At 43.7% G+C, this 19373-nt stretch overlaps 1 protein-coding gene across 10 annotated transcripts in view; it reads left to right on the forward strand.

The window, feature by feature from the left end:
• THRB (thyroid hormone receptor beta) overlaps positions 1-19373 on the forward strand; it is a 455296-nt gene that overhangs the window by 68840 nt on the left and 367083 nt on the right. For 7 of the 10 annotated variants that reach the window (XM_075547158.1, XM_075547147.1, XM_075547155.1 and 4 more), the window contains exon 2: positions 5839-5898. The gene's annotated coding sequence lies outside the window, so the exon portion shown is untranslated. Of the gene's footprint in view, positions 1-5838; positions 5904-19373 lie in introns of all 10 variants that reach the window. The other 3 variants (XM_075547153.1, XM_075547152.1, XM_075547157.1) reach the window with 1 other exon arrangement.

A 19373-nucleotide genomic window follows, 5' to 3' on the forward strand; every position in this document is an offset into this window, starting at 1 on the left:
GGGTCCGCCCACATGCAGATACGCCCACATACGAGTACCAGGCGTGAAGAGTGCTACCCATGTTACAAGATGACATTTCATTTCTTTGTAATTATAAATAAATATCTCATAATATATAATTATATAGTTTTGTGATCAATCATTATGCTTTAATTATGTTCAATTTGTAACAATGAAAGTATATCCTGCATATCAGATATGGACATTACGATTCACAGCAATAACAAAATTATAGTGATGAAGCAGCAACGAAAATATTTTCATGGTTGGGGGTCACCCCAACATGAGGAACTGCATTAAAGGGTCGTGGCATGAGGAAGGTTGAGAACCACTGGTCTGGTCTGATGTTTGGGAGTCTGGACTGACGGGATTAATGATGCAGACAGTCATGTGGCCTTTGAGTCAGTTAACCTTTTTGAACCTCAATTCTGTCATGTATGACTATAACCTGCCTGCCCTGCTTAACTGACAGGCATGTGAAGACAAAGTGAGATAGTCCATCTGAGACATCTTAGAAAAGCATGACACCCTTGATAAGCATAAGACACAGTTTACATAAGGTAGCAAGATGCAGACTTGCTCATCAAGAGCTTGCAAGCTAATAGGAGAGCTGAGCTGTGAAGACAGGTACAAGCTCAGCTGACGCTTGGTGTGCTTCATCCCCGGGTACAACGTTGTGTAAATGGCAGAAAAGAGTGGACCCATTTCTGGCTTGTGATCAAGCAGGTAGCCAGTAGCCAGCAGGACCCTGCATACACTCAGATTGGTGAAGTTCTCTTACCTCTTTTTATGCCTAGTGGAGAAAATGGTCTACCTATGTGTTTGACGTAGGGGTTGAAGGGAGCCCTAGTGGTATACTGGGGTAGATTTTGGGTTGCTAACTACAGGGCCAGTGGTTCAAACCCACCAGCTTCTCCCCGGGAGAAAGATATGGCCCATCTGCTTTCGTAAAAGTTTACAGCCTTGGAAACCCCATGGAGCAGTTCCAATCTGTCCTACAGGGTAGTTGATGTGATGGCAGTGAGCTATGCTTTGAAGAATCTTTCATTCTCTGGTTAATTTTTTATTGTTATACATCTATATGTAGCAAAAACAGTTACCATTTAGACATTCTTCTTTTTAAAAATAAATCATCTTATTGGGGGCTCTTACAGCTCTTATAACAATCTATACATCAATTGTATTAAGCACATTTGCCGTCATCATTTTCAAAATATTTTTTTCTACTTGAGCCCTTGGTATCAGCTCCTCTTCTTTTTTATGAAATAGTTTTATGGGGGGCTCGTACATCTCATTAAAATCCATACAGTCATCCATTGTGTCAAGCACATTTGTGCACATGTTGCCATCATTTCTTTTCAAAGCATTTTCTTTCCACTTGAGCCCTTGATATCAACTCCTCATTTTTCCTTCCCTCCCCCATCCTCCCTCCCTCATGAACCCTTGATAAATTATAGATTATTATTTTCATATCTTACATCATCCTCTGTCGCCCTTCACCCGCTTTTCTGTTGTTCGTCCCCCTGGGAGGGGGTTATATGTTGATCCTTGTTATAGATTCCCCCTTTTTCTCCCCACCCTCCCCTAATACTCCTGGTATCTCTATTCTCACTGTTGGCCCTGAGTGGTTTATCTATCCTGGATTCCCTGTATTGCGGGCTCTTATCTGTAGCAGTGTACATGCTCTGGTCTAGTCCAATTTGTAAGGTAGAATTGAGGTCATGATGATGGGGGGGGGTAGGGCAGGAGAGGAAGCATTAAAGAATTAGAAGAAATGTGTCTGTTTCATCAGTGCCATATGGCACACTGAGTACCTCGTCTCTTCCTCATGATCCTTCTGTAAGGGATGACCAATTGTCTACAGATTGGGTTTGGGTCTCCACTCCACGCCTCCCCCCATTCACATTGGCATGATTTTCCCACATTCTTCTTATGTACAATTCAGTGACATGAACTCTGCTCCTCATATGGTGACCATCACCATTATTCGTTTCTCAAATGTCCCCTGACCCTTATCAGAATGAATAATCTCTTCATTGTCAATTGTGTGCAGTGATACTTAGGGATAGCCACCTTCCAAATGGATTTTAGTTGCGCCAGCCAGCCCTCAAACCTAAAACTGTTTCTATATGTACCTGTTCTTCGCATGGATTAGCTGATGCTTTGAATGTCGATTGAGAGGCTTCACATTATTATTGTGCTTCAGGCAGAGAAGGACATTCCACTTAGTGACTGGGAAGTGGCTCGAGAAGCTCCACGAAACTTGCCCCAGATGGGTGACTGTCCGTGAGCTTGGACCCCGGAAGTCCTTCCAACTACGGTTGCCATTAATCTTGACCGCCAACCCCAGAGTGAAGATGAAAAAAAGCCGCTAATTGCTCTTACTCATCTTCCAATTTGCTCACGCAGATGTGCTTTCTAAAATCTCAGCAACAGGGATCCATAGAGGGGTTGGGAAAATGGAATTCCTCCATAAACTTTGGGAAGGCCTTGCTCATCCATTGAACTAAAATCCATAGTTTATCTAGATTCCTTTAGCTTTTACTGAATGTCCTTTACCTGTGCCAGGAGCCCATTGAGGACATTGGTTTACCTACAGTTGTCATGTTACTACTCTAGGGCCCTTTTGTTTGTGGCTGTTTCTTAGATTGATCTTGATTCTGATGGCTTTGACCGTTTGAAGAGTACTGTCCCAGGTGGTGGGATGTCCCACTAGTGGAATTTGTTTGATGTTCTTCTCATCAGAACAAAAAATGTGGTTACAGGTTCTTGGGGGGACGTTGAAAGATGGAAAGTACCATTGTCATTCTATGGAAAGGACACGTAGTATCAACATGATTTATCATTGTTGAAGCTGACCTTGCGTACCTGACTGAGGGAATGTTTTCCGGTTTCTCTACTGTCCAACTACTTCTTTCTCTCTCTTTGGAAGGAAGTCCATAGGTACAGCACAAACCCAATTAATAGGGACTTCGATTCACCTCATTGAGGGTCAAGTATTTATACAAATGACTTGGAATTCTTCTGCAGGGGGGCTTTTGGCGGAAGTTCCCATACGTGCAGGGACATTTCCTAAGGCTCGCCGGGACGTGTGAAAGCGTGCTGGTACTGAAGCCTCTCTACATTTATATTTCCTCTACATACATGCATGTGATAAACATTTTATCTGCAAATTACGTGCAGTGAACGTTTAAGAACAATCACTAATGATAAAATAGAGCAACATATTGCAGTAAAAATTATGATGTGAGGTGAATGACATAAATATTGTAGTTTCAGGCGACTATTTGCAGACTACACGGGCTAATAAAACTTCTTAAAGTGAAATTGTGATGTGGGGGGTTAATGTACACATATATATCGACACTATACATATGACATATAGATGTGTGTATATATGTGTATATTACTAAAGATATGTAGACATAGGTCTTTCAGAAGTCTGACTGGTTAGTTTTGACTGTGTTTCTTAGTTGAGCCAGAAAGCAAAGCTTTTATTATTTACTGCTAAATTCTTAAAAACTGTATAGCCTTTTCCTGAAGGCCCAGATCACTAACATACCATGACCAGTCTTAGCTGGCCTCGAGTTGAATGCGACTCGTGGTCACCCTGTGTTTGTTAGAGTATGACTGCTTTTTTGCAAGTAGACCACCAGGCCTTTCTTCCAAGGTGCCTCTGGGTGGACTTGCACAGCCACTCTTTTAAGCCTAAACAAATGTGCCACCCAAGTATTCTGGAATCCGGCATCAAACAATGTAGACAGTTCTATTCTCCCTCTGTGGCAGGGCTTTGAGCCACTACAAAATGGCTCATTCATACCCACAGAAACAAGGGCAGCCTACATGTTGTGTGGCAGCCACATCTCTTGGATGCTGGGTTTTGACCCAAGTAGGAAACAGACTGTGGCCTTCCTGCCCCAGAGATGGCAACTGACCAACCACATTCATAGGAGCGTGACTGGCTGCCTGCTTCCTACTTAGGTCAAGATCCAATTCCCTAAGAGGTTTGGCTTCTATGCAGTGATCAGATCATTTTAAATCTGTTTGAAGCCCTGTATCAGTGGGTTTTCCCTTTGCATCGCAGCATCTTTTCCTCCTTTTTCCCCCCTTTCTGCTTCCCCTGACCCCTTAGAAAAGCAGCCTCTCTTTGGATGCCCTGTGCTTTTTGGAAAGACTATCATCTCCGGCATATACCCCAGGTGCTGCCATGGCCACGCAGTATTACGTCCTTCTCCGCTTGCTTTCTCAAACAGGAACTCCATTGCTTCCTGACTCACCCTGGGGCTCATCCAATGCCCTCTCAGTATGTAAGTGGCATTTGCCACTGTTTTCCTGGCTCCATGTTCTCTTGCCACTACCCTTAAGGGCATATTTAAGGATTATTAGATTATGTATATGTGCATTTATATACAGTTAATTGATTTCTCAGCTCATGTAACCTAAAATTAATGTCTACTTCTTTGTAAAAGAATTGCTTCCATTGAGGCTTAATTACCTATTCTTCCCAAAATGTTTGAGGACTGCGCGTATTGCTGCGTGCTCTGGTTTTATTTCTGACCCCACGTAACTCCGGGTTGTCTCTTCTCGTCTTCCTTTCTTTTCCTATACGTTAAGGACTTATTTGATGTTGAGTTTTTCATGAAAGCCATGCCTAGCACATGGCTCTGCCTCCTGCCATTGCGAGAGCAGGAGGAAGGCTCCAATCCCCTTGGCCCCACCAAGCAACACGCTAAGCTCATGTGCAAACATGCTCTGTTGTCTGATGGTTATCAAGAGACAAATCATGTGAGGAAGAGAGGAAGTGCTTCTCTTCCGGCAGGGTGTCTAAAGAGGCTTCGCGTTTCTGTATAGTTCTGCAGCGTCTGTTTCTGCCTTCAACTTGCTGGACCTCATGGCCACCTTGGGCCCAGCTGATCCATCACTGGGATCCTTTCCTGCGGATCTTTTTCTCTATTTGTTTCTCTGAGACCACTCTTTTTTGTTTTTTAATCTCCTCCAGTCTTAGCCCATGCATTCCCTGCTTCCTGCTTTGCCTCACTTTCCCTAAAGAGCTCTCCCCTAGAATTCCTTTTTTTCCCTTTCTTTTCCTTCTATCTATTCAGGGTTCTCAGTTTAATATCTGTTGTCTCAAATTGAGTGTGGTCCTCTCTTTCTCGTACCTTTTCTTCCATAGCTTGGCCAGTGCTACCACTCGGCACTTAGTTAGCTAAACCAGAAACACCCAAGTCATCGCAGACCTCTTCTCGACAAAATCCAGGTGGCTTTCAATGAAGCGTTCTTCCGCCCTAGTGCCTTCCGTCATCCCGTGACTGCTGTAATTCTCCCAGGCCTAGACGATTACCACACCCCACATTTCCCTCCCTGTTTTCTCTCCTTGAATATCTAAAAGCAAATCTGAGCTTCATATCCCTGACGACTCAGGTAGCTGAACCCTTCAGAGTTGTCTTCAGATGCCCGGCAAGACTTACATCTGCAGTGAGAAAGGCAGACTCTGACCTCATCAGCTATTGTTTACCTTCTCTCAGTTATGTGCCAAGCACACCGACTACTACTATTTTTAGAAGAAGCTTCTCTGCCTTGGAGGGACTCTGGTGGTGTAGTGGGTTATGTGTTGGGCTGACTCTCTCTAGGTTGATGGTTCAAATCCACCAGCTACAGCTTGGGAGAAAGAAGAGGCGCTCTGCTTCTAAAGATTGGTAGTCTCAGAAACCCTAAAGAGCACTTCTACTCTGTCCTATAGGGTTGCCCTGAGTAGGGTTGACCTGCTGGCAGCGGTTTGGGTTTGGTTTGGTTTCCTGCCTTTCCTTCCCACTGAAATGTCCTTTCTGTTCTCCCCAGCAGGCAGAGGCTCATTCTTCCCTCAAGACCACCTTGTGACGCTTGCAGGATGTCCTCATGGTGAGGTAACTGTTTGTTTGTGCGTCAGCTGAGTGGTGTCCACATCTCTATTCCACCGTGTAGCTCTACACAGAGTTTAAAAGAATGGGAATATTTGCAGAATAATTCATAGGTGACAGATTTCCCCACCCCCACCCCCCTCACACACTTTTGCTGTATCTAGTGAGATGGAGAAAGTGGACATGAGAGGAAGCTTGTGTTCTACAGTCCTTTGGGGTCTGTTCTATGCTGGTCCTATTTTATTCCCACGTGCTGTCATCTACACCCTTAGCGACCAGGAAAGTGTGTCAAACACCTTTAGCGACCAGGAAAGTGTGTCAAACATGCTGCCACTGAGAGAGGAGAGCAGTCGGGGCAGAACACCTGGTGAAGACGGCCAGCTAACCCTGAGCTTAGAAGCGATCTCCTGGAATCACAGAGAGAAGCAGCCAGGGAGATCTGCGTAGACTCTTATGATCGGACGTTTTTGCTGAGGACATTGTTTTTAAGACCCTGCCTATCTCTGAAAGCACACATCCTAAGCTAAGAACTGCATGGCCTCTTTTCATCATCTTTTTTTAATTTCAGTCGCACACTTGGGGCCTCCCTGGTTAATAAGTGCCCAGGGCAAAGATAAACGAGGGCTGTTGGCACTCTAGGAAGCAGACAACAGCCACAGACCAAACCAAAAGCGAAGGACAAAGGGTAGACTCTGGAAACATGTGTTGAATGCCTAAGTATATAATCAGTGAATTTTACAACCGAAAGGGTCCAGCCTGGAGAAGTTAAGCACCTGTCAGGAGCCCCATGATGAGAGGCTGTGAACTCCAGACCCCTCCCAGAGTCCTTTCCCCTCCTCCGTTAGTGTGCCTGGAGGTATGGAAATGGCTCACAAGAGGAAAGAGTAACAATAGTAATAGAATCCAAAAACTTTTTCCTGGTTTATTTCATTTGATTCTCACAAAAACCTTATAAGATGGTGTATTAACTTCGTATTGCTGCTGTGATATATTATGACAAATTGTGTGGCTTCAAGAAACCCACGTGTTCTACTGGATGTTCGAATCTGAAGCCAGATTCACTGGACTTTTAGCAGGGCTGGTCCTTCTGGAATCTCAGAGGAGAACAGTGATTTTCTTGCTGATGGCTGACTTTCCCTTGTCTTATGGTCCATTCCTCCTTCGTCAAAGTGCATCACATATAACCTTCTCTCTCTGCGTCCTCCCGGATACCTCTTACAAAAACTGTTGTTACTATATTAAATTATCCGCTAATCTAGGATAATTTCTTCATCAGTAAGGCCTTAACTTTACCTAGGTAATGCGGAAATATTTTTCACAGTAGATGAACCAGTTGACACTCCCTTCCGTGTGTACGAGATTCCTTATTGTTCCACATCCTCGCCAACATTTGGTAATGTCAGGTCAGGCTCTTAAATGCTGTCCATCTACGCCGTATCTTCTTGTGGTCTGTGCAAACATTGTCCTGATTACTCATAACGTTGGACCTTTTGTCAGTTCTGTATTTACCATTGATGATTTCATTTTTTGTAAATACTGTTTATGCCTTTGCTCATTTTTCTCGATTGTAGTGCTTCTAAGCATGCGTGTTTTATGTGTGTGTATTTTTTAATGCAAATTCTTTGTCAGTTTTAGAGGTTGCAAAGATCTTGCAATTTATAGCTTGCTGTTTCAATTTCCTTATGATATCTTTTAATGAACAGATGGTCTTAATTTTAATGTATTCAAATTTATTAATATCTATGCTTAGTAATTGGGATTTTAATAAATTCTTTCCTCACATTTCTTATTTTTTTTTCTTCCAAAAGTTTAAAATATGTATTTTTACATTTAAGTTTACAACTTGTCTGGAGTGGATTTTTGTGTAATATGTCATGAGGTAGGAATACATCTTTTGTTTTTCCTGTATGAAAAAGAAAAGTCACTAGCACAAATTGTTGAGTAGTTCATGATGTACCCTTCGATCATCAATGCCAGTGCTCTCATAAGTGAAGTTTTTATTTCATTTTACCTTTTTAATGTATGTCATTTGATCGAGTTGTCCACTTTTATGTCATGGCCACTTGCTTGCCTTTCCCACCGAGAGCTGTGGGTTTTTTCACACCACGTGTCCCTGATGTCAAAGGCCACTGGTTCTTCAGGAGCCTCCCAAGAGATGTCTTGGGATTACAAACGATATTATCCATTGCTCATAGTGATTTCCCCACATAGCACAATGCTAGTGTTCTAAAACGCCCTCAATACCGTCATGGATGGCCATGGCTAATGGGGGTGAAGAGGACCAAGAATATGTCCGTTTGCCCTTCCTCTGAGGTCTCACTACAATTTTGCTTTTTTCCTTGCCAGATTTGCTGCCATATTACTCTATTGATCTTGTTATTATTTCTTTTATTTAAAATGACTGTCATCCTAGGCTCCCTAAATCTTATGCCCTGAAGCTCTGAATTAAGTTTTTTATCTTAAATGTAATGTTTTTTTTGTTTTCTCTTCTATGAGCCCTTTGCTCAGATTCACTTTGAAATAGGACTGTACTGTCCCAGCTGTCCAGAAACCTTGAGCTGTGATCGTAACCCTGCCTGTGTTCATCCTGCCTCGGGAACAGTTTTAACAGGAGGAGGCTCACGAACTTATTTATGGAGACAGTTTGTTCCCCAAATGACTGATTTATTAATTAACATTCATTTAGCTCCTCTCTTTTCTCTCTCTCTGTTTTTGTTTTTTGGGTCGGTCAGTCCTTATTTCATCATCTTAACCCAAAAGTATCTTGGAAGACTGTGTCCAGCTCCTTGCTGAACTAGACATGGATCTATTGTGACATATATGTTTATACAAGACAATATCACAGAGCATTTATTTGCCTCGGCCCTCTCCCCAACCCCAGGCTCGCCCTTATTGCCTACTTCACCACTTTCTTGTGTTAATACTCAGAAAGCATGTGTTCAACTATAACTTGTAGAATTCCTGTGGATACGATATTGTTTCCTATTCCTCCCGCCCACCCACACACTGCCCAGCCCTCTGTCTTGGTCAACCTGGCACATCTCTATGTCTGTGTGGATTTCCTTCATGACTTCTGGGTAATGTGCCTGAGCCAGGATATGTAGACACAGTTAAAGGAAGTAGGTCATCGTGTTCAGTCTTCCCATTTTTCTGTTTCCACTAAAATTATCCCGTTAGGACCTCTTCTTTGCAGCGTGAGGATTACTGTGCTTGATGACAGCTACAGAAGCAGGGAGCGGTTTTTCTTCCTCTTTCTCGTGTGCCGGCATCGCACCATCTGGCTGGAGCAGCGGGTCTAGCCCTTCCTGTTCTTACGCTGCGCGGAACCCAAAGCGCTTTTGGAAACGGTCAGCATATCCTGTGCAAGCTTTAGCCCTTCTTCACGTCAGCCTTATGGTGTTGTTCTGCTACCTGATTGTGCCGCTGACCTCCAAACTGGGGTGGGATGGGTGCAAGGAAGCTTGTCAAACCCTAATGATGCCGACCTTAAGCAAAGACCAGCAATCTTAATTAACACATACCATATGTACCGTATATACGTGTGTATAAGCCAAGCTTCCCAGCACATTTTTAATGCCGTTTTTGTGGTAAAATTAGGTGCCTCGGCTGGTATTCGGGTCGGCTTATCCTCGAGTCTGTACGATAATCCCACTGAGAGCTTATTCTCAAAGAGAACAGGGGACTAGATGGATTGGATCATTTGAGATGGAGACTCTGCACATGATGTTATCATCACAGAGCAGAGACCTTATGCACCACATATCCTCAGGCTGGCCCTGACGTAGCGTCGGTGCCTGATAAAAGGAATAGCAGCACTGCTCTTCAGTACCTAGCACAGTGGCAGGTGTTAGAAACTCAATTATTGACAAAGAACAACACAAAGATAGAAAGAGATAAGAAAGAAGATTCAGCACCCCCACCCCCAGCAGTGTGAGGGACTAAGGTTGAGTATTCGGAGTTAAATCTATTACGTTACCTTTCAGATAGACTTGGCATTTTTCCCTTTAAGATCCCATCCACTTTGATTCACTTGGAACAATTAGTGATGAAAATGAGGAATACACTTCTTTAAAAATGTACATTTTGCATCAACAGATTAGCCTAAAAACTAGCACAAGTATGGGGACCTTCCTGGTCGAATCCGTAGCAAGGGAAACAGAGAGGGAGCGATGGGGACGTTCACAATGTGAGTTCCTGGCACCTTTGAGAAAACCCTTGCGGAGTTGATCAAAGGGGAAGACTAAACATGCTGTAATACGAATGCTTCCAGGGCAAACATCCCAGATAGGCCTCTGGAATTTTTCGTTTGAAGATTACTCATTGCAGCTGTCTCGTTAATTGTTGCTGAGTTTACTCAAAGTCAGAGCAACCCAATCAAAGAAACATTGCCCCATCCTGCACGATGTCCATGGTCCTTGGTATGTTTCATTCCATTGTTGTGGCTGTGAGTGGGGCCTTTCAAGGGAGGGGGCTCCCTTTTCAGCATTATCTCAGACTATATCCTGTTGTGATTTTAATAGATTATTATTTGGGGAGTGGGTCACCAGACCTTTTGCTTCAGTCTTTCTTACTGGAAGCTCCCTGGCAACCTGTCCACCATGGGCGATGAAATAGTGGTGGCATACAGCTTCCCACCTGACAGCAACACACAAGCTACCACAGTAGAAGAAAGTGCCCATCTAACCTAGTACTCTATCAATTTGAGGATGTGTTAACATTGTTTTTGAAATGCGTGGTTATTAGAAGAGTCTTTCCTTTTTCATAGGAGTCCAGTCATATAGGGCTTCGCAGAAAGCAGTGCCCTGCTGGTATTGTGTGTAATTCCCTTCTAAATTTGCTCAGGCTTTTGTGAAATGAGACGTGGCAGGATAGATCAGTGCTCACCTGCTTAATGGTGTCAATTCTAATGTCACCCTCACCTGTGCCAAATATCCCTTCAGAGCGAGACCCTTCCTTGCTTAGGAGAACACACACTGCGGTGAGCTCTTCCCTGGTTACTCACTGGAAAGGGAGAGGTTTCCCTCAGCCACTGATCCAGCTTCGATACAGGATTTGCTATTTTTAATCACTGGAAACTTAATTCAGTTTAGAAAGGAGGAAGTTGTCAAGGGAGGGTTGCTAAAAGTTCATGCTAAATTTGCTTAGCACCAGATTGGGTTCATTAATATTTATACGTCTACGGTTGGGAAGGGGCAATTGTGCTTTAAATGCACTGGTTCTTCCTTTCCCATGTATCACACAGCCTCCTGACGAAGGAAGGTGGGCTCTCAGGGTACACTCAGTGAAGCTACAGATGGGGCCCATCTGGTGCCTCATCCCCTTTTGTCTAAATCCTCGTCTTGTCTCTCACATGTCAGTGATGAATGGAAGGGCTTCCATCTTCGGCTGAACAATGCCATTTGAATCTCTCCGCTAGCCAAGAGGTTTTTTGGCAAGCACTTACGGGCTTAATATTTTAAAGAAACCAGCAATCATTTTAATTCATTAGTTGAGGCCTGTTGTTCTCGGAGTGTTTTTGATTTGTATTTTGGGCATTGGCTTTGTTTTCAATTTACAAGCTTGTTCCATACGGGTGCATTTTAAATCACAGCCACCAAGGGTGGGTTAACTTGTAATAAAATGGGGAGTTCTTTTGTTCATCTGTACTGACTAGGAGCCACATGAGGGGTCAGACTAAAAGGATGCCTATATTAACTATGACCGGGAGTAAATCAGAGTACACAGAATTCAGCCAGCCCCCACACTGGGGAGGGAATCTGAAAATCATTGCGGTGTTCCACTTTGTAAGAGGATGTTTGGCAGACTTCTCTGGAGTGTCTTTGATGCAACACTGACAGAATCTGCCAGCCAAAGGTGCGTTTCTAGGATGGAAGCAAAGTCATCGATTCACTTCATTAGCTTTGACAGTCAGAATTCAGTTTACAAAAAAACCAGATTGCTTCTACTGAATCTGGTATTTAATAGAAAGAAGTGCATCATCAGGTAGCAAGTGGATGACAGAGACTATCCCAGAAAATCATTGCAGAACACATCTTAGGTTTTCATCGAGATTCAGCCCAATGTTGTACTCCGGCCACGGCTGTGGGGCTCTAGGTAGCAGTGAAAGCCTGAACCCCTGTTTCTGCAGGGCAGTCGTTGAGACCGAACATTTCGCAATATTTCTTTTATTTACCCATGCTGATTAGTGTGGTCACCTACGGCAGTGACTACCTGCCAGGTGCTGTTCTAAATGCTGTATATGTTTCACTTTTTTCATCCTTACCACCATCCTAAGAAGTATGTCCTATTATTATCCTCAGCGTGCCTGGGAAGTAAGTCACCCCACTGTCATCCTGTCGATCCTGATTCACAGGGACTGCATAGGACAGACTAGAACTGGCCTGCGGGGTTCTGAGATAGCAAGGCTTTGCACAAGCACAAAACCTCATCTGCTTCTTGCCGAAAGGCTGGTGAACTTGAAAGTCAACTTTCTGGTGAGCTGCCCACTGCTTATCCTGCAGTCTACCAGGGCCCTTGACTTCTAACCAAAAGGTTTGAGATGCAAGTCCAGCCAAAGGTGCCTGCCTAGAAAGTCCTGGTGGGTTTTCATCATGAAAGTAACCCCTGACGATCTTGTGGGGCACAGTTCTACTGTGCCAACAGCCACACGCTATCATGAGTAGGCATTGACACCGTGGCAACTTCTTTGTCTTTTGGTGACAAATCAACTCATTTATTTTTCCTTGTTCCCATCTGGTACTTGTCTGCATGCATAAAACCTTCTCACAGAGTTGTCAAAATTCAATTTTGGATTCAGCTTTAGAAAAACAATGGTAATATTGCCAACTGTTTTCCATATTGTCACTGGGTCTCCATGATGAGTGTTATAAAGGTTTAAATAGTTCTATTGGTATAGACTTCCCATATCAAACAATTTAATCATATTAACGATTTGTACAATCATCACCACAATCAATTTGAGGACATATTGTTCTCATATGTATTGTTGTCAACTCTTCATTTCTCCCCCTCATGCCCTGCCATGCCCCTAGGCAATTATTAATCCAGGCACTCTATAGATCTATGTATCCTGGATTTCCTATACAAAAAAGTCATAGAACATATAAACAGGAAGTCAGCAAACAAACAAAACCAATGGCAATGACTAAACAAACATAAAATACCCTCAGTGAAAAACAAAGCAGAAATATTAAAAGCTGAAATTACTTTAAAATGAGTCAAAAAGGACCCGATGATAAGGTGTTCCATTGTAACCTACCTACATCTGCCACCATCGCCTTTACGATGCTCTTAACCTTATGGCAATGCTCTGTGATAGCAAGACTCTTCCCTTCCCTGGACTCTGTTCAGAGGGGATCTACTAGTGGCTTAACCCATATGTGGGGACCCTGAAAGTGGATTTAGGGCTTCCTCGGTCTTCATAACCTTTTCAAAATTGGTGTCCACAATTTAAGCTCTAATATCATTCCTTCCTTCTAAGTGAGGTTTTATTATTTACAATTCTTGGATCACACAGGCTGGTGTGTTTCTTCCATGTGGACTTATCTGACACCTCACTTAGATGGCTGCTGGTTTTCAGACAGGCCTTGAAGACCCCCCGGCACTGTTCTTTCTGCAAGCTGGGCACCATCTAGCTTCTTCACCACACTTTTCTAAAGTGTGCATGATGCATTGAGCAGAATGGCATTTGGGTTTTTATCTTCCTTTCATAGATGTATTTTTATAGATAAGGAAACAAAGGTTTAAATTGAGAACTTGGCAAACACAGAGCTATTAAATAGGAGAACCAAATTCAAACTTACTGCTACAAGTCCATTTTGACTGATGGTGACCCTATAGGGCAGGATAGAACTTCTGTGGGTTTCTGAGACAGTAACTTTTTACTGGAGTAAAAGTATCATATTACACCTGTAGAGCTGCTGGTGGTTTCAAACTGCTAACCTCAGGGTATAACAGCCCAACTCATAAACCACTACACCATCAGGGTGACTATTAAATGGTAGCATGGGAATTCAAATACAAATGGGCTCCAAGATCTGTAGGTAGGTCTAACCACTATTTTATGTACCGTCTCTTTGTTAACCCATATAAAGTAGAGGCTGTTTTTTAATTTCTGGTTTATAGATGAAGAGGTTAAATTACTTGCCTTAGTCTCCTTGTGCAATGAAAAAATTCAGAATCATCTCCTTAAGAACTGTAGAGTCCTAGCAAAGTGATATATATTGATTATTTTAAAAGATTTACCATAGTCTAACCAAACCAAATTATTTGTAATTTATTCTGTAATAACAAGAAATTGAAATCATCTCTTGATGCCACTCAGTTGAATTTTGACTGAGTTTTGGTTTTTGTTTGTTTGTTTGCTTTTAGCCTCAAATTGTTTTCAAAGGCAGTCCTTAATTTACAAGTGGAAAGACCCACAGAAGTGGAGCCAAATGCCTTTAGGCTGAGGTTCACTGGAGGGCGCGCGGTGCCTCTGGACACTTAATTCAGGGAGCTGGGTTTGCTGGCCCAGGGAGCTTGAGCTGAAGGCCTTCAGGCTGAGATTTACAGCTGAGTGGCATGCCCTGTGGGCATGTATTAGCAGTTCTGAAACTTTATAACATGTCCTGGTAAATAACTATCTGGAGTATTTCTCACTGGAATTTCAACTGGTTAGCATCCTTAATAAAGGATGTTTGTTATGAATGAGCTGTGTAGCCATCGCCATGGATATTAGAGAAATCAGGTAGGGAGGTAAAATAGAGAACAATAATTAAGGCAGCACAGTTATCAGTAAGAAGAAAAACAAGGACTCCTATTTTTCAAAAGTAGACAAGTAATGGACATAAAAACGAAATACAAGTGGGATCTCAATAGTAACAGCAATAATAAAAAGATTTAATGTGAATTCATCATTGTACTAAATTATTAAAGATAAAATAAGATTATAGTAAATGAATGGCTTGTGGTCCAAGGGAATTGGTTCTTTCTGCTTTTTTGCTGTGGGTGAAGGATTTTTAATTTTTTTTATTCCAACTTTTATTTATTTATTTATAAACATTTTATTGGGGGCTCTTACAGTTCTTGTAACTATCCATAGATCAAGTGTATCAAGCATATTTGTATATATGTTGTCTCTTTTCGGCTTCTGTTCCTTTCCTTGATCTACTGGTGATCTGTCTCTTCCTCTCCATTTGCGCTTGATTCCTCTCTCCTCACCTGTCCTTTTTATTTCTCAAAGGTCATTGGTTTCAGTGGACCCTGATCTCTACTGTGCCCCATTAGCATAACAAAGGCAACACTGATTCTAAATGGAATGTGTGTCAGAGTAGAATTTTGCTCCCTGGCATTTCCCAGTGGCTGATTTTTGGAAATGGATCATCAGACCTTTCTTGTCCCGGTGTGGATGAGTGAATTAAAACCTCTGAAGTCTGTTAGCAGCTAAGAATGTTGGCTGTTGACACCACCCGGGGTCTTCACTTTAGGGGTGAGGATCATCAAATGAAAACAGACAAAAGAAAGAGCAAATATTAAAGGAAATCAATCGCCGGCACCAACTGCAGATATTTTACTTTCACTCATTTCATTCAGAACATCAAACCATTTTCTGTTGTGATGAGGGACATCCACTATGCTTAGGTCTGAACCTGGCCAGCTAACCCCCCCAGCTGTGATAGGGTAAGAAGGCTTGGTAGGGTGTTCTTGGCTGTCGTCTTTAGGGAGACACATTGCCAGGCCTTTCTTCTGTGTTGTCACTGCATGGCTTTTGCAGCCTCTGGGAGCGTAGGCAAGCGCAGACCATCTTGACCCCCACCGGTCTTATGGAAGGAACTGAGCAGTGTGCCTTGAGTCATAAACACGACTCTCTTGGATTAATAAAACCTGAAGTTCTAGAAGATGCACTAGGGCAGCGGTTCCCAACCTGTGAGTCGCAACCCCTTTGGGGGTCGAATGACCCTTTCACAGGGGTCACCTGATTCATCACAATAGCAAAATGACACGGATGAAGTAGCAACGAAAATAATTGAATGGTTGGGGGTCACCGCCACATGAGGAACTGTAAGCAAGGGGCGCGGCATGAGGAAGGTGGAGAACCACTGCCTAGGGAAACACCGGCCTGAGGAAGGTCAATGGAGGAGCCCTCTCTGGTGGGCTCTGGGTTCCTTCCTTTTCCTGTTCTATCCCCTGTACCCTGTGCCTGGCCCATGAGGAAAGTGCAGGGACCCTGCCTGTGGACTTCCGGCCTTCCACACTGGGAGAAAATGAATTTCTGTTTGCTACTGTCACCCGCTTGGGATGTTTCCACGATACAGCTAAGAAAGTAAGGCAGGACTGAAACCACTGTTTCTCCAAGTGAGGCCTCTCCACAAGCAGCGTCAGAAGTCAGGGAGCTTCTGAGAAATGCAACGACTGAGACCCCACCAGGCAGTTGTGCTCAAGAATCTGGTTTGGAGCTGCCGAGCATCGCGACAAGAATTACAGAGAGCACGTGCCGGCATTCTTCCCCAGGATCCAATTATATTTCTGCCAATCTGCAGCCTTTCTCCCTCCATCTGTCGGCTTATACCCGAGGATGTATGGTATTTATCGCCATGGAAGTGAAGGCTCAGAGAGACGTTTGGCTTGCTGAAGGATTACTATCAAACCAACTGTGAGTCCCCACGCTCACCATGAACCTGCCGCGCTGACACAACCAGACCGAAGAGAAGATGAGTAAAGGTTCACCCAGAGGTCATCTCACGGCATGCTTCTCGGTTAGCACCATCTGGAAATGGCAAACAATTGGGCACAAAAGGACCTTCACAGCTTCACTCAGCACTGAGCTTCGCCACCTGGGTAGCTGGTCCCAGGAGAGCCTCCCGGGAAAGGACGCAAGAGAAAAACGCGTCTTATTTCAACATGGTAGCAGGCTCTCGGGGAGAAGGGTCTACCATTTGCTGAACACCATGCCTTCAGGTCATGGTACACTTCTCATTGAGTACATCCCCAGAACAATTCTACGAGAGAAAGAGGTTCATCTTTTATATGGAAGGAAACATGATAAGTGATATTAAGTCATTTCATAGGTTTACCCAGCTGGGTGCATCTCTGGGTTGAATAAATGGCTAAATGGCTCTGAAAGATAGCCTTGCCCATCTCTTTCTGAACCACGGTCTGCCAGGGAGACCCTGCAGAGTGCCCTTCTACTCTGGGGCGACATGTCTGGACTTCCCAGGGGGAGAAACGGCCTCCGTGAAAACCGGTCAGCCCACCAGTGCACTCAAGGCCAGCTCTGTCTGACCTTCAATATAGTTATGTGCTCAACAGCTCCAGATCATCGCCAAGGTAAATATATAAGCAAATGAATGAATGAATAAATAAATAGATAAATAAATAAAAACTTGCTCCTCATGGGTGTGTTATAATTGGGCTGCCTCCCAACTTTCCAGATGTAGATCAAAATATTATTAAAGAATTTCCATGGATAATAACATGGCATTGCTGTCTGCCAAACTTATTTCTGGTTGGGTCCTGCCCTGACGAAAGATCTTCAAAGCTTATCACAGTTTCTATGGGAATGTGATCAAGATGTGATATTACATCACTGGGCAAAGTAATTCTGTGCAGTGTGGTTTTTAAAAAGCTACTTACATCAAGACTTTTAGATCCATAAAGACCAGTCAAGTAGGAATACAGGGACCTCAAATCTGTTTTACTTTCACCTTTTCAATGCTGAATGGTTTTTCTACTCTGAGCTTTCGTGTAAGCCATGTGTTTTCAGTAACAAAGGGCATTTTGAATGGAATAATGGGATTATTTTGAGAGAATGTAGATTCCGATACAATGAGTGGGATATTAATATCCCAGGGTCTGAAGTGCTGGGGTTTCTGGGATGAGACCTATACAAATGTGTGCAGTCATTCAGGCCCCACCAGTAGGAGAGCACCTTTCCACCAAATTCCAGAGGCAGAAACTATAGGTGGGCTCTCTGCAGTTGTGTCCCAAGGGTCAAATAAACCTGGTGACTCATGTGACCCCTTTGAGTCTCAATTGAAAGATGAGGACCAGATAAGTATGGTGAAAAATATTTCATAGTAATTCAAAACCTAAGTAGACTTTTCTTCATCTCATGCACTTTGGACAGGTGAAAATCTTAGCTTTCTGGGATGATTTTCCCCAGGTCTTGCCTCTCACAGCTGAAAGAATCCCTGCAGCAGAAGCATTTTTGTAAATCCAAGTAACTTATGATACAGTCTCAATTAGTACACGCTATCTCTAGAAAGGGTGGAAGACCTCGTGAGGGACCCCACAAGAGTTTGCAAGTGAAAGTTGCTGCTTCGGTGGAGTGTGAAAAACCACGTGGGAAAAATGTCTGGGAGGAGGCCTGGGAGCCAGCAAAGGAATGCTAGAGTGAAAGAGAGCCAGTGCCCTTGGTCTCTGCGTCTCTGCTTTCTCTGCCCTCCTACCCACATGTCAGGCGGGGGTGGGGGGGATGCGGTGTGGGAACAGGTGGAGAGGTTGGGGGAGGGGACGTGGTGGAAGGTATTGGCCATTCTTCATGGCTGCTGAGTTCAGGTGCATGTGTGATGTTGTGTTGCTGATATCAAATGGACATGCCCAGGTTGACCTTCCTCTGCATACCTAGGTGACCTTCACCTGCACATGCCAAGCTTTGGGTCTTCCCCATAGGAGTCTAAAGTGTGCCTGATTTCTTTCAGACCCCTTTCTTGTGGCATGGTCATTGATTGTAGGCATTCAGTGGAGACCAGTCCCTTTGGTCCCTAATCTTCCTACCTCTCAAGACCAATCTCTCGAAAAGGAGATGATGCTTGGTCAAGCAGAAGGTCAGCAGAAAAGAGCAAGGCCCTCCATGAGCTAGACTGACACCATGGATGCTCAATGAGCTGATACCTACCAACCACGGCAAGGATGACAAAGGACCAGGCAGTGTTTCATTCAGTTGTTCACAGGATCACGATGAGCCAGGGCTGACTTGGCAACAAGTAGAACTTTCTTTAATGCCTTGGTGCTGTTGGCATGTCTACCTCTAGCAGCCTGAGTTGTTACCTGGAACAGCACTGAGCTTGGCACCAGACTGAGCAAGGTGATGTAGGATGCTTAGTTACCAGGCAGAGATGGGGACAGGGAAGACTCCAAATTAACCGAATATTTCATTCCAGCCACTGTTTAACTCTTCCTCCCTCTATGTCAGTGTCCCGTGGGTAAGAACTCAGTAAGGCAGTCTCTAGCTAGTGGTCTAGGACTGATCGGGAATAGCTTTCAGGCCATGGGTTCAAGTTCAGCTGATATCCTAGTTGGTCAGTGTGGCTGTAACAGAAATACCCCAAGTGGGTCACCGTAAGGAACAAAAATTAATTTTGTCTCAGTTCAAGAGGTCAGCGGTCTGAATTCAGGACACTAGCTTTAGGGAAAGGCTGCTCCTGTCTTGTTGGCGCTGGTTGGCACTGTATCCATGATTCCCTGGCAATCCTTACAAGGCATCTCTCTCTCTCT

This window comes from Tenrec ecaudatus, chromosome 4, assembly GCF_050624435.1.
Source record: "Tenrec ecaudatus isolate mTenEca1 chromosome 4, mTenEca1.hap1, whole genome shotgun sequence".
Classification (NCBI taxonomy): domain Eukaryota; kingdom Metazoa; phylum Chordata; class Mammalia; order Afrosoricida; family Tenrecidae; genus Tenrec; species Tenrec ecaudatus.